Consider the following 11764-nt stretch of genomic DNA (forward strand, 5'->3'; position numbering starts at 1 on the left):
TCTGTCTAGTCATGTGCCAGAGACAGGACTGATATCTCCCCCAATGCTCATTAGAACAGCATTATCAATCTGAGAGAATATTCTTTTATTTCTTCTTTTTTAAAAAGTTAACCATTCCATTTGTTTACATCTCAAATGATATCCCACTTCCTGATTACCCCTCCACCCCACCCCCCCAATCTCACATCTGCACTCTCTCCCCTCCCCTTTGCCTGTATGAGAGTGCTCTCCCACATACCCATCCTTTCCCATCCCACTGCTCCAAGATCCCCCTACAGTCGGGCAGCAAGCATCTCCGGGACTGGGGCCTCCCCTCTCATTGCTGTCAGGCAAGGGCATCCTCTGCTTCATTTGTATCTGGAGCCATAGATTCTTCCAGGTACACTCCTTGGTTGGTGGTCTAGTCTCTGGGAGAACTGGGTGGTCAGACCAGGCTACGTTGTTCTTCCATTGGGGTTGCAATCCCCCTCGGCTCCTCTAGTCCTTCTGCCAACTCCCCCACCAGGGTCCTTGAGCTCAGTCTGATGGTTCCACATCTGCATTGGTTCCTGGCCTAGCCAGACCTCCCAAGGAACTGCCACACCAGGTTCCTATCACCAAGTGCCTCTTGACCACAGTAACAGTGTCTGGCTTGGTGTCTGCAGACATGATGGATCCCCAGGTGGAGCAGTTCCCAGTTGGGCCTTCCTTCAATCTCTGTTCCATTTTTTGTCCCTGATCTTCCTTTGGACAGGAATACTGCTGGGTTAAAATTTTTGAGATGGGTGGGTGGCCCCATCCCTCAACCAGGGACCATGCCTATCTACTGGAAGTGGTCTCCACAGGTCCTATCTCCCCCTTCTCTGCTCATTTCAGCTAAAGTCATCCCCATTGGGTCCTGGGAGAGGTACAGAAGGTCAGGAAATCGAACAAAAATATGTAGCGGGGGGGGGGGGTGAGGAACTAGTATAGCCACTGGATGATCCCAGACACCAGGGAAACATGAGACTCCTTAATGGCCTCTTAAATATGAAATTTATTTTCTAAGTTCTCTCTTCACTATTTCCTATAGCAGTGACTCCATATTTATTGCAGACTCATTCCTCATTTAATAACAATTCCTCTGTTTTAAGATGAGTATTTTAGTAAAAATTAAGAAAGTATTTGTGAAGAGCTATTGATTATTCAGCACCAAAGTTGTGTCAAGTGCTTTGCATCATATAACTTTATTTTACCAATTACTCGTCTCATTCTGGAATAGAACGTGAAACAGGAAAACTAAGGGGGAAAAAGGGTGGTTCCTAGTTCCTAGTTTGAGGGTTTCTCATTCCTTCATGAGGGTCAGGAAACAAGTAGTCTTGTGGTAGGGAACCATGAGTCTCCTATGAATCTATGTGTGCCAGAGAGGATCCCTGTCCACAGTATCCTATGACTTTCCCAGGCAGGGAAAAACTATGAACCATACATTCAAATATGTGAACACATAGGGAATCTTGCAGACTCATATACTCTTAACACTTCATAATGAATGTATATATTATTTTGTACATTTACAGGATAGAAAAAACTGCTCTTTCTAAGGATGGACTGACTTTTATCTAATCAAAGTTTGTTATCATAATGCCTTTACCGGTGCCTTTGTCATGTTACAAGTATTATATAATTTCAGAATGTTCACAATGCTTTGGGTAGAACAGATTTGTTATATTTCTAAATTACACAGGTGTGAGGATTGTCTATGTTTCCAGGATGGAGTAATGTTTTATAAATCTAAAACTCATATAATGTTATAGTTTTAGAAGTTTCTGTATGTTTCCCTAATATATTATTGTGTGTGTGTGTAAGAATGTGAGAGCAAAGCGGGTAAGCTTGACTTATTCTGCGATGTCTTGTAATAAAACACATGTTTTATGTCTAGTGTTCAAAAATATTGACCTTGCACTTTCTCCCAAGAGACCTTAGTTCTCCCAAGCATATGCTTTTAATGCTCCTCCCTGTGATCTGGAGAAGTTGAATTACTTTCAGCATCAGAATGTGACTCGTGATAAGCTGGTTTCCTTTGTTTTGAGGCAGCAGAACTTGGCTTGCATATTATTTCCTTGGTGAGATTTTCTTTGTTCCCTTCCCCTGGAACATCTCCAGCTCCTATCCTTCATAGAAAGGAACGTGGCCAACTCCCTTTCCATCTCTGCAGTTCAGTTTCCCACCCCATGTCCATGCACTGACAATGCATCTTGTATAGCCATAGGATGCAGAATTGTGAGCCTTGCTCCACAGAAGAAAGCTCAGGCAGACATTTTCCAGAGTAGGGGTGATTAATCACAGATGAAAAATCAGGGCTCAAAATGAGTCATCTAGACACGTATACCCTTTTTGGTTGTAAAATGAGATTAAAATGAGCATGTGATCATTTTGGTAACATAATACACATTTATAATTAGGGACAAATTTCATTTTGCAGAATCAATCTCAGTATAGGATTTCTGTTTTACTAACGTTAACATGATGGTAATTCTGTGAGAGCCCATTATTGAGATGAAATAGTGTTTTCCACAGGGCTGAATACTTGAAGTCATGTAATTTCTGCTTCAATTGTTAGATTTGGCTCCAACTAAGAGGGTGACCTTGACCATTTTCTAGTTTTGCTTGACCAGTACAGGATGTCAAAAGTGTGTATATCACTAGATGTATTGATTTGCTTATTAAGAAATAGCTAAATGAAATAGGATATCCTAAGCAACAGACTTTGATATTCATATTGCTACAGACAATGGAATTTTGGAATGAAAGTGCCACCAGAAATTTAGAACTTACTTCATACATTGCGGATTGCTGTCTTCTTGCTTGGTGCTCACATGACCTCTTCATACAGAAGAAAGGCAACAAGCCTTCAGAAGGCCCATCTTAAGCTGACACTAAACTATCAAACACATATGCCTTCATTCATTCTTAATTATTTCTTTACAAACCTCATCTCCTTCATAGCTGCACTGGGGGTTAGGTCTTCAACCTGTGGCTTTTGGATTATGTAAACATTCAGTTCAGGGTAAGTGCCAAGGTTCAATGAAGAATCATCTATATTGTTTATTCTAACTTCACACAATGTTTTTACTAAGCATTTATAATCAGGTGCACATATGCAGTTGATTTTCTTCTCTAAAGGACTTAGAATAAAAATGGAATAGATGACAGGTGTACATCCAATCAGTAATTTATAAACAAAACAATTTGTATAACTCCAGATTCTGGGAGTACTTATGGATCTTCAGCAGATTTATTTCTCCATTGTCCTGTAGTTGTGTAGACAGTCATATTTGTTTTTGTAAGTTGGCAATAAAATCGCCATTGTGTTTATATCTAGAAGATGAAGAACAGATACCCATACACTTGGACTAGTGGCAGGAAAAAACATGCGTTGTTTCAAAACCAGAAGAGTGGATCCAGACATGACTATGGGAAGAAAATGAGCTTGACTGGAAATATTTTCCAAAGACATTTATAATTAGTAATGAAAATATGCTGCATTTTTTCTTAACTTTGTGATTCTTGTTAGTCAATATTGAAGACATCACTCATAATGTACCAGAAAATACATTTCTGAAATAAGGTTTCAAAGACAATAAGGGCAAAGCATTGGGAGGAGTCTTGTGGGCTGTTGTCTTCTAGATGTGACATGGTATTCATAAAAACACAGGAGGTTACACAAAGCCTGCAAGAGAAAAACACACCTACAACAAAAGTGGCAAGAAAAGGAAAGAGGAAAGAAGAAAGGAAGGGAGGAAGGAAGGAGGGAACTTGGGACTAGACAGAGGACTCAGTGGTCTGAGGGACAGTGAGAGTGAATAGTGAGAAACCAGTGTGACCCTAGTGCATCATATACAAATATAATCCTGTGAAAATTAAATAGCAATGATCAAAACTTGAAATGATGGTATTCATAAGGCTAAGGAATTTGTATGTGTTGTCCTTATCACCTAATAGACATTAAATCACACTGCTATTATCATCCTGCATTAAGTTATTTTCATCTCTGCTCTACAACTGATGATGGTTAGGCTAATAAAAATAATAAAATCATATATGTATAATACATATATATATACATATACACATATATATATAAACATACATATATACATGTACACAAACATACATACAAATGCATATAAATGTATACATACAAATATATATAAAATAAAAATATATATACAAATATATATATAAATGTATACATATAAATATATAAAGGTATACATATAAATACATATACATGCATATAAATGCATATCTATGTAAATACACATAGATACAGCTATAGATGTAGATATAGATATATGCATCATACATTTGAGTACACATGCACACTTGTGTGTAGCAGATGTCTCTTGGTTGTGTGTATCTGACAATATTATCAGCTTTTTCAGGAATGTACAGTGTGGCCATATCTCTGTACAGCTATTTTTTTTTCACAGACCTCAAATTGCCCTCTAATCTGGCTTTGCCATTAGACAATCATGTCTCTCAAGCTTATCTTTACTAACCTTGTCTTCTGTTTGCCTTGCCATTTCTGTCATATGGAAATCTTTTTTTTTTCCTGTCTCAGTCTTCTGTTCCTTACAAGAATGTTCCTTACAAGAATGTACATTGCACTCCCAATGCCTTGGACAGTGCTTATAACTTATAGTCAACTCACATATATTAATTTGAGTGAAGCATTAGTAATAATATTAAGTAATAGCTATCAAAACTAAAAATGCTGGCAGGTCTAGGTGTATTGTAATCTTAAATCTTTTTAATAGCAGGCTTCTTAGCTATCCTAAATTTGCCTTATTAACTTTCATCTAAGATATACATTTAAAATAAGTACTATTTTATTATTAAGTTTTGTTAAGAACAATAAAAAGTATAATACTGAATTTGTATGTTGTATTTTATGAACATAAAATTTGACATTCTTTCCAGAAAAGTTTGACTTTGTTACAAATATGTGCTTACTGACAATAATTTTGCTGAGAACTGAAAACTGATTCACAAAAAAATCAGATAAAAATTCACCTTGAAAAAAAACTCCACCTGATGCATCAGGCTATTGTATCCGGATGAGGGTATTTTGATTATATCTTGGTGCTGCTGAGCACACATTATTTATTTACCATGGAGGACGATGAGGCTAGTTTTGAGAGCAGAACTAACTAGGTGCTGGGCTTTTGGACTCCTTTGTGAACCTGATTTTGGACTGTGTAGCTCAAGCTTACTTTTCACTCTGGGAAGATGAAGTCTCGGGCTCCTTGTGAATATTGGATTCTTTCTCAAGTCACTTTGATATGAAGTGATTTTTTTTCCAGCTGAAAGGCTCTGGGCTAACATGTTCTGACTGATGCTGTTGTTTGTTGATGCTGTTTGTTGATGCTGTTTGTTGACCGTTAGGTCTTATTTACCCTAATGACGTCTTTCCCTTGGAAAACCTACTCTGTACACTGTGGTTGTGGGATCAGTTCATGGAGCATGTTGTTCTCTTCTGTTGAATTCAAAACACTGGAAGAAGAACTTCACTTGGAACATTGACATACCATATCCACTCTGCAAGTTACTGTTGAATTGTTATCTTCTAGCTTAGAGCAGGATTGTGGCCGGATATTCATTCTATCTTTCCCCCTGAATCTATATAACTCTCATGACCCTGAGAAGGGGAATAGCTCTAATGTTATCTACTTGGACGACTTTTGATTGCTTTCTGATAGAGTCATTACATTTTTTTCAAATAATTTAACTTTGTACTAACTGCTTCTTTTTGAGATGATTTTATTTACTTTAAAAGGAAAAAAATTATGGTTCTGACATGTCTTCCTCAAAGTAGTATCTGCATTTCTGAAGCAAGATATCAATGAAATACAGGGTGAAGGTTCATGATTTACCTAACCCCTATTTTTTTTCTAGACACTGAAAATAAAGCAAGCTAAGATGTGGGTATAATGCAGGGCATAATCTGAGAAGGGTTCAATTTCTTTTGTGTGTATGTATATATATGTCTAGTATTTGATACCTTGTGAATTTTGAGGATGAAACAAGGGTTTTCATGTTGTCAGTAGACTTCTAGAAGGGAATAATCTTCCTGGGAACTGCTCGTCAACTTTTCTTTTCTTTTCTTTTCTTTTCTTTTCTTTCCTTTCCTTTCCTTTCCTTTCCTTTCCTTTCCTTTCCTTTCCTTTCCTTTCCTTTCCTTTCCTTTTCTTTTTTCTTTTCTTTTTTCTCTGTCTTCTCATCTCATATTTATTTTAATCCACACAGCCTTACCTGATGAAATAGAAAGTTTTAATTCTTATTGGTCATCCCTGTCTTACCACAGAAGCACATGACAAAGTTGTGATTGGAAGCGGTGAGTGTTTCACTACACAATGTGCTGGCAGGAAGCAAACAAACCTAAATCCTTAGGAAATATCTTGATGGGAATTTTCAAGTACAAGACGTGATATTTGTTCCAAAATATCTTTTTATCCACTTTTATTTAATATCAGAATTATAAAAAAGTGTATCCAAGATGCACATGTAGAGTTTTGGGTGATTCAAATTTGCATATTTGGGATTGAGGTCATTCATTCAGTTACTTTCCTGATGCTATAAGGATAGAAATTTATTTCAAGAAGAAACCCATCTCATCAAGCAGCATGATGGCATTGTAGCATTATTTCCCATCTTTATTGAAGCTTATATGTGTTATTTATTCTTCTAAGCATGTAAAATTAGCTCCTTCTGGAGTGTTTTGTGACAAATTGTTTGAATAACTTAACCACCCAAATCATTGTGAAAACGATTCACATATTGTCTCTTGATCTTATTATGGTGCACCTGGACAACTCTTTCACAGATGTTACTTTTTGCAGAATTCATTGTTAAGTAAAGTGAGTCCTAATTGGAGTGTCTTTAGGCTACTTTAAGGAGGTAAGTTTGTACATTGCCTATACCATTGAAGAAAAAGCAATGCCCATTGGAGTTGCGTAAAACTCAGAGGAAACCCAAGGAGAGCATCAATAAGACTATTTCTATTGGTAGGTGTATTTGAGACTACACATATATTTTAGTAAATCATTTCTAAATTTCCAACCCTGATAATGTCTGTTATGTCATAAATCTGTTTTGAAGAATACTATGGAATTGTAGTTCTCAGTACTGACACTCATTTTTTCCCTTTTATCAAACTGGGTCAACTTGACCTGGACTGATTAAATTAAACACTAGAAACAGACAGATTCAAATAGATCCTGTGCTGCACATTGATGTTCTTAAAGACACTTCACCACTATATTCTGGTCCTTTTGAAAGGTCTGGTCTGGTATTCTTAAAACTACCAAAAGAGAAATATGAACATCAATATAGCCACAAAAACGTTAACCTACAAACTTTCCTGCCTATAAAATATGCTAGGTGGCACCTAGTGTGGGAATAGCCAACCACTTTCTGATTTGACTTAAGGCCAACTACATGAGAATAAACCCATATCTGAAATTACTTGGGTAAGCAAGAACCAGGGACTAGCTAGAGCAGAGACATAGTATAAAAGCAAGCCTTGCTGGTATGGTTTAGCATGGGTATAATTAATATATGATCCCTAATAAAATTATGCTAAACTTATAGATCAGTGCCTTATCCAGCCATAATTACAGAGGCTTCCTCTAGCAGAGGATGGTGAAAATTGCAAAGATCCAACATTATTCATAGAGTCTAAATGTGATGTACCTATAAAAGAATACATCGGTTTCATGGGGGGAAAAAGGAAGGTAGAAATTTTAGTGTATTTTATAGGCAGGGCAAATTGTAGGTCAAAGTTTTTGTGGCTAGATTGATGTTTATATTTCTCTTTCAGTAAGAGCCAGAGGGGATAGAAGGCACCATGAAAAGAAGGCCGTTGAATCAACTAAGCAAAGTACATAAGAGCAATAAATGAAGGGCATGCAAGGGCCTGCACCTGGTCCTTTAAGGGCTAAAGGTGCAAAGCTAATATCCAAAATATATGAAGAACTCCAGAAATTAATCACCAAAAATCCAAACAACCCAATCTAAAAATGAGGTATAAAACTAATCCGAGAATTCACAACTGAGGAATCTCAAATATCTGAGAAGCACCGAAAGAAATGTTCAAAGTCCTTAGTGATCAGAGAAATGCAAATCAAAACAACCCTGAGATTCCACCTTACACCAACCAGGATGGATAAAATCAAAACATCATTTTGGATAGGATGTGGAGAAAGAGAAAAAGAAACACCCCACCATTGCTGGTGGGATTACAAACTGCTGCAGCCACTCTGGAAAACAATCTGGTGGTTCCTCAGAGAATTGGAAATAGATCTACCTGAAGATCCAGCTATACCACTCTTGGGAATATACCCAAAAGATGCCCCACCATGTCTCTGGGGCATGTGTTCCACTATGTTCATAGCAGCCTTATTTGTGATAGCCAGAAACTGGAAACAACCTAGATATCCCCCAACAGAAGAATGGATACAGAAAATGTGGCTCATTTACACAATGGAATACTACTCAGCTATTAAGAACAAGGATATCCTGAGTTTTGCAGGCAAATGGATGGAAATAGAAAATATCATCCTGAATGAGGGAACTCAGAAACAAAAGTATGTGCATTGTATGTACTCATGAATAAGTGGATATTAGCAAAAAAAAAAAAAAAAAAAGTACAGAATACCTCAGATACAGTCCACAGAACTCAAAAAGCTCAACAAGCTGAAGTGCCCAAGTGAGGATGCCTCATTTCCACTTAAGAGAGAGAAGAAAACAATCACAAGTGGGGAGGGAGGGAGGGACATAGGAGAGAAAGTGGACGAGGTGGGGTGGGGAGGATAAACCTGATCTGGTATTGGGTGAGGGAAAAGGACTAAAGCCCTGAGGGCCAGCAGAAAGGATGGAAATAGGTAACCTCAGGAAATAGGATTTGGGGGAACCCTCTAGTATACACCAGAGACCTGAAAGGTAGGAGATTCTCAGGAATCAAAGGGAGGGCCCTTAGAAGAAGTGCCCAACAGTAGGGAGAGGGAACATATAGAGCCCACTTCCAGCAGGAAGACAGGGCATGAAGTCAGGGATGATGTTGCCATCCCACAGTCACATCTCTGACCATAATTGTTCCTTTCTGAAAGATTATAGTGATGGAAGTGCAGAGGAGCCTGAGGAAAAGAAGATCCAGCATCAGGCCCAAAGTGGGATCCAGCTCAAGGAGAGGTCCCAAGGCCTGACACTGTTACTGAGGCTATGGAGTGCTCAAGGGGAGGCCCAAGGCCTGACACTACTACTGAGGCTATGGAATGCTCACAAAAAGGGACCTATCATGACTGCCCCCTGAAAGACCCAACAAGCAACTAAAAGACTCAAATGCAGATATTTGTACCCAACCAATGGACAGAAGCAGCTGACCCCTGTGGTTGAGTTTTGGCAGGCCTAAAGAAGGTGAGAAGGGTGATCCTGTAAGAGGAAAAGTTGACTCAATTAATCTGGATCCCTGAGATCTCTCAGACACTGGACCACCAAACAGACAGCATACACCAGCTGATATGAGGCCCCCAACACACATGCAGTAGAGGACTGCCAGGTCTGTGTTCATTAAGTGATGATGCACCTAACCCTCAAGAGCCTGGAGGCCCCAGGGAGTTTACAGGCCAGGTAGGGTGGGTGTTGGGGGCATCCACATGGAAACAGGGGAGTTGGGGAGGATGTGTGGGATGTGGAGCAGTCAGAGGGTGAATGAGGGTGGCGGGGAATGGAATATGGAATGTAAAAAAAATTAATTCAAAAATTTTGAGTCTCGCACACACACAATATTTTTTTATATCCTTCTTTCTTTGGACTATAGGATAGAAAGCATCTAGTCTATACTTTAAGATATATACTTTAAGATTTTAACGTCTTTAACATGAAACTGAAATAAACCACTAAATGCTCTTGCTTGCCCAGCTTACAGAAAGAAAATGCCATTTTTTTTTAAATCATGGGTTCTTTATTGCCTGACCTAATTCTAATAATGAGTCTCATCCTTTCTTTTTATGACATGTATGTATGCATGTATGTATATAGCTGTGGGCAGGTGGACTGTGCACAGACAGCCTGGTCCCCAGTCAAGCAAAGATCTGAGACCCTGGAGCCCCAGCAGGCAGTGATTTCTACCTACATGGGATGGCAGGAGTTCTGCCATGCCTCCTGAGCACCTGGCTCCTGTCTGATAGTTTCAGGCTCCCACAGCCCCCACAGAGAGGTATGTTGCCATCAGTCACATAGGAGCAGCACCAAGCCCTGCCACATGCAAATGAGGTTTCCCCAAAGCTCTCAGACCAAACCAATGAGAAGTAACTGTTGTCAGACCCTTACCCATCCCACAACTGTATGTAAGAATCCTATCCCGAAGGATTAGTGGGTCTAGAACTACCCTGTCATCTGAGCCTTTTGTCCTAAGAGCTGTTAACACTTGGGAGATGTGCTCTCCCAAAGTGCAGCCTGAGGCCCTGCCACACTCCTCACTGGCTAGTCGGATTCTCATAAGCCCAGCCAGATGCAACTCAGTGTAGGTAGGCACCTAATTATGGCAGGGCAGAGATGGAGGTGGAGCTGATGGGCACAGTGGAAGCAGGGAAGTGGTGCTACTTATTTAACTCTATCACCTATTTTTCCATCTTTCTATCATCTATGTATATATGTTTCTATGTATCTATGTATCTATGCATCTATGTATCCATGTATCTATGTATCTATGTATCTACATATCTATGTATCTACGTATCTATGTATCTATCTATGTATCTATCTATCTAACTATCTATGTATCTATGTATGTATATATGTATGTATGTATGTATGTATGTATGTATGTATGTATCTATCTATCTATCTATCTATCTATCTATCTATTATCTATCTATCTATTATCTATCTATCTTTGATTCTTTCTGATGATCCCTGATTCATTAAAAAAAAAACTATGAATCAATTATTACCTTCCCTTATTTAAACTAAGTATTGAAAAGCAATGTTTTCCTTTTTAAAGAACCTAGAAAAGAGAAACTAACACGAAAAATATTCTTTGAGAACTACTAGCATACCACTTACCCAAGACATAAGCAACCATTCACCAGTTCCATTATCCATAAAAATTTATCAGCCTTTCCATTTTTATCTGTCATAAAAATTGATATATGTCAGGAGGAGGTCACTTGGAATTCTATGTTGTAAAGAAATTCACAAATGTTGTGACTCTCTAAAATGTGGACCTATCCTCGCATTGCACCATTAATTTTGTAATTTAGTAATTTGTGTACAAAGCTCTGAATAATAGATTTAACTGTACTTTCGTCATATTTTGTGGTTGGGTGTGTCTTGTATATTGCTTCATCTTATGTTGAAATAACAATAAATTGGAGAAAATTCTGAATTGAGGGTATAGGAATGATAATTTTAATGTTTGCACATGTAGTTCCTTGGTGGTCTCTAATCTTGAGGGAAAGGGTATTTTTGTAAGCAAAGAAAATCTGAAACAAATTACAGAGAAATCATCATGAAAATAAACACGATGTCTAGGATGACTTGAGAGTGTCCATTAGTTGAACTGAACTAGAAATAAGGTGGGGGATTGTTGGCTTTGGGGAGTTTTACACAGCTGTGCTTTTGTCTGCCTTGGTCAATGGTAGTCTTGTATGCTATGTATCCTTTCCTTTCCTTGCCCTCCTGTGAGTCACTGACCATATGGCTTCACCTCCTAACTGGGATCTGAAGGCGGAGCAACAATGAC

The sequence above is a fragment of the Mus musculus genome, chromosome 12, assembly GCF_000001635.26.
Source record: "Mus musculus strain C57BL/6J chromosome 12, GRCm38.p6 C57BL/6J".
Lineage (NCBI taxonomy): Eukaryota > Metazoa > Chordata > Mammalia > Rodentia > Muridae > Mus > Mus musculus.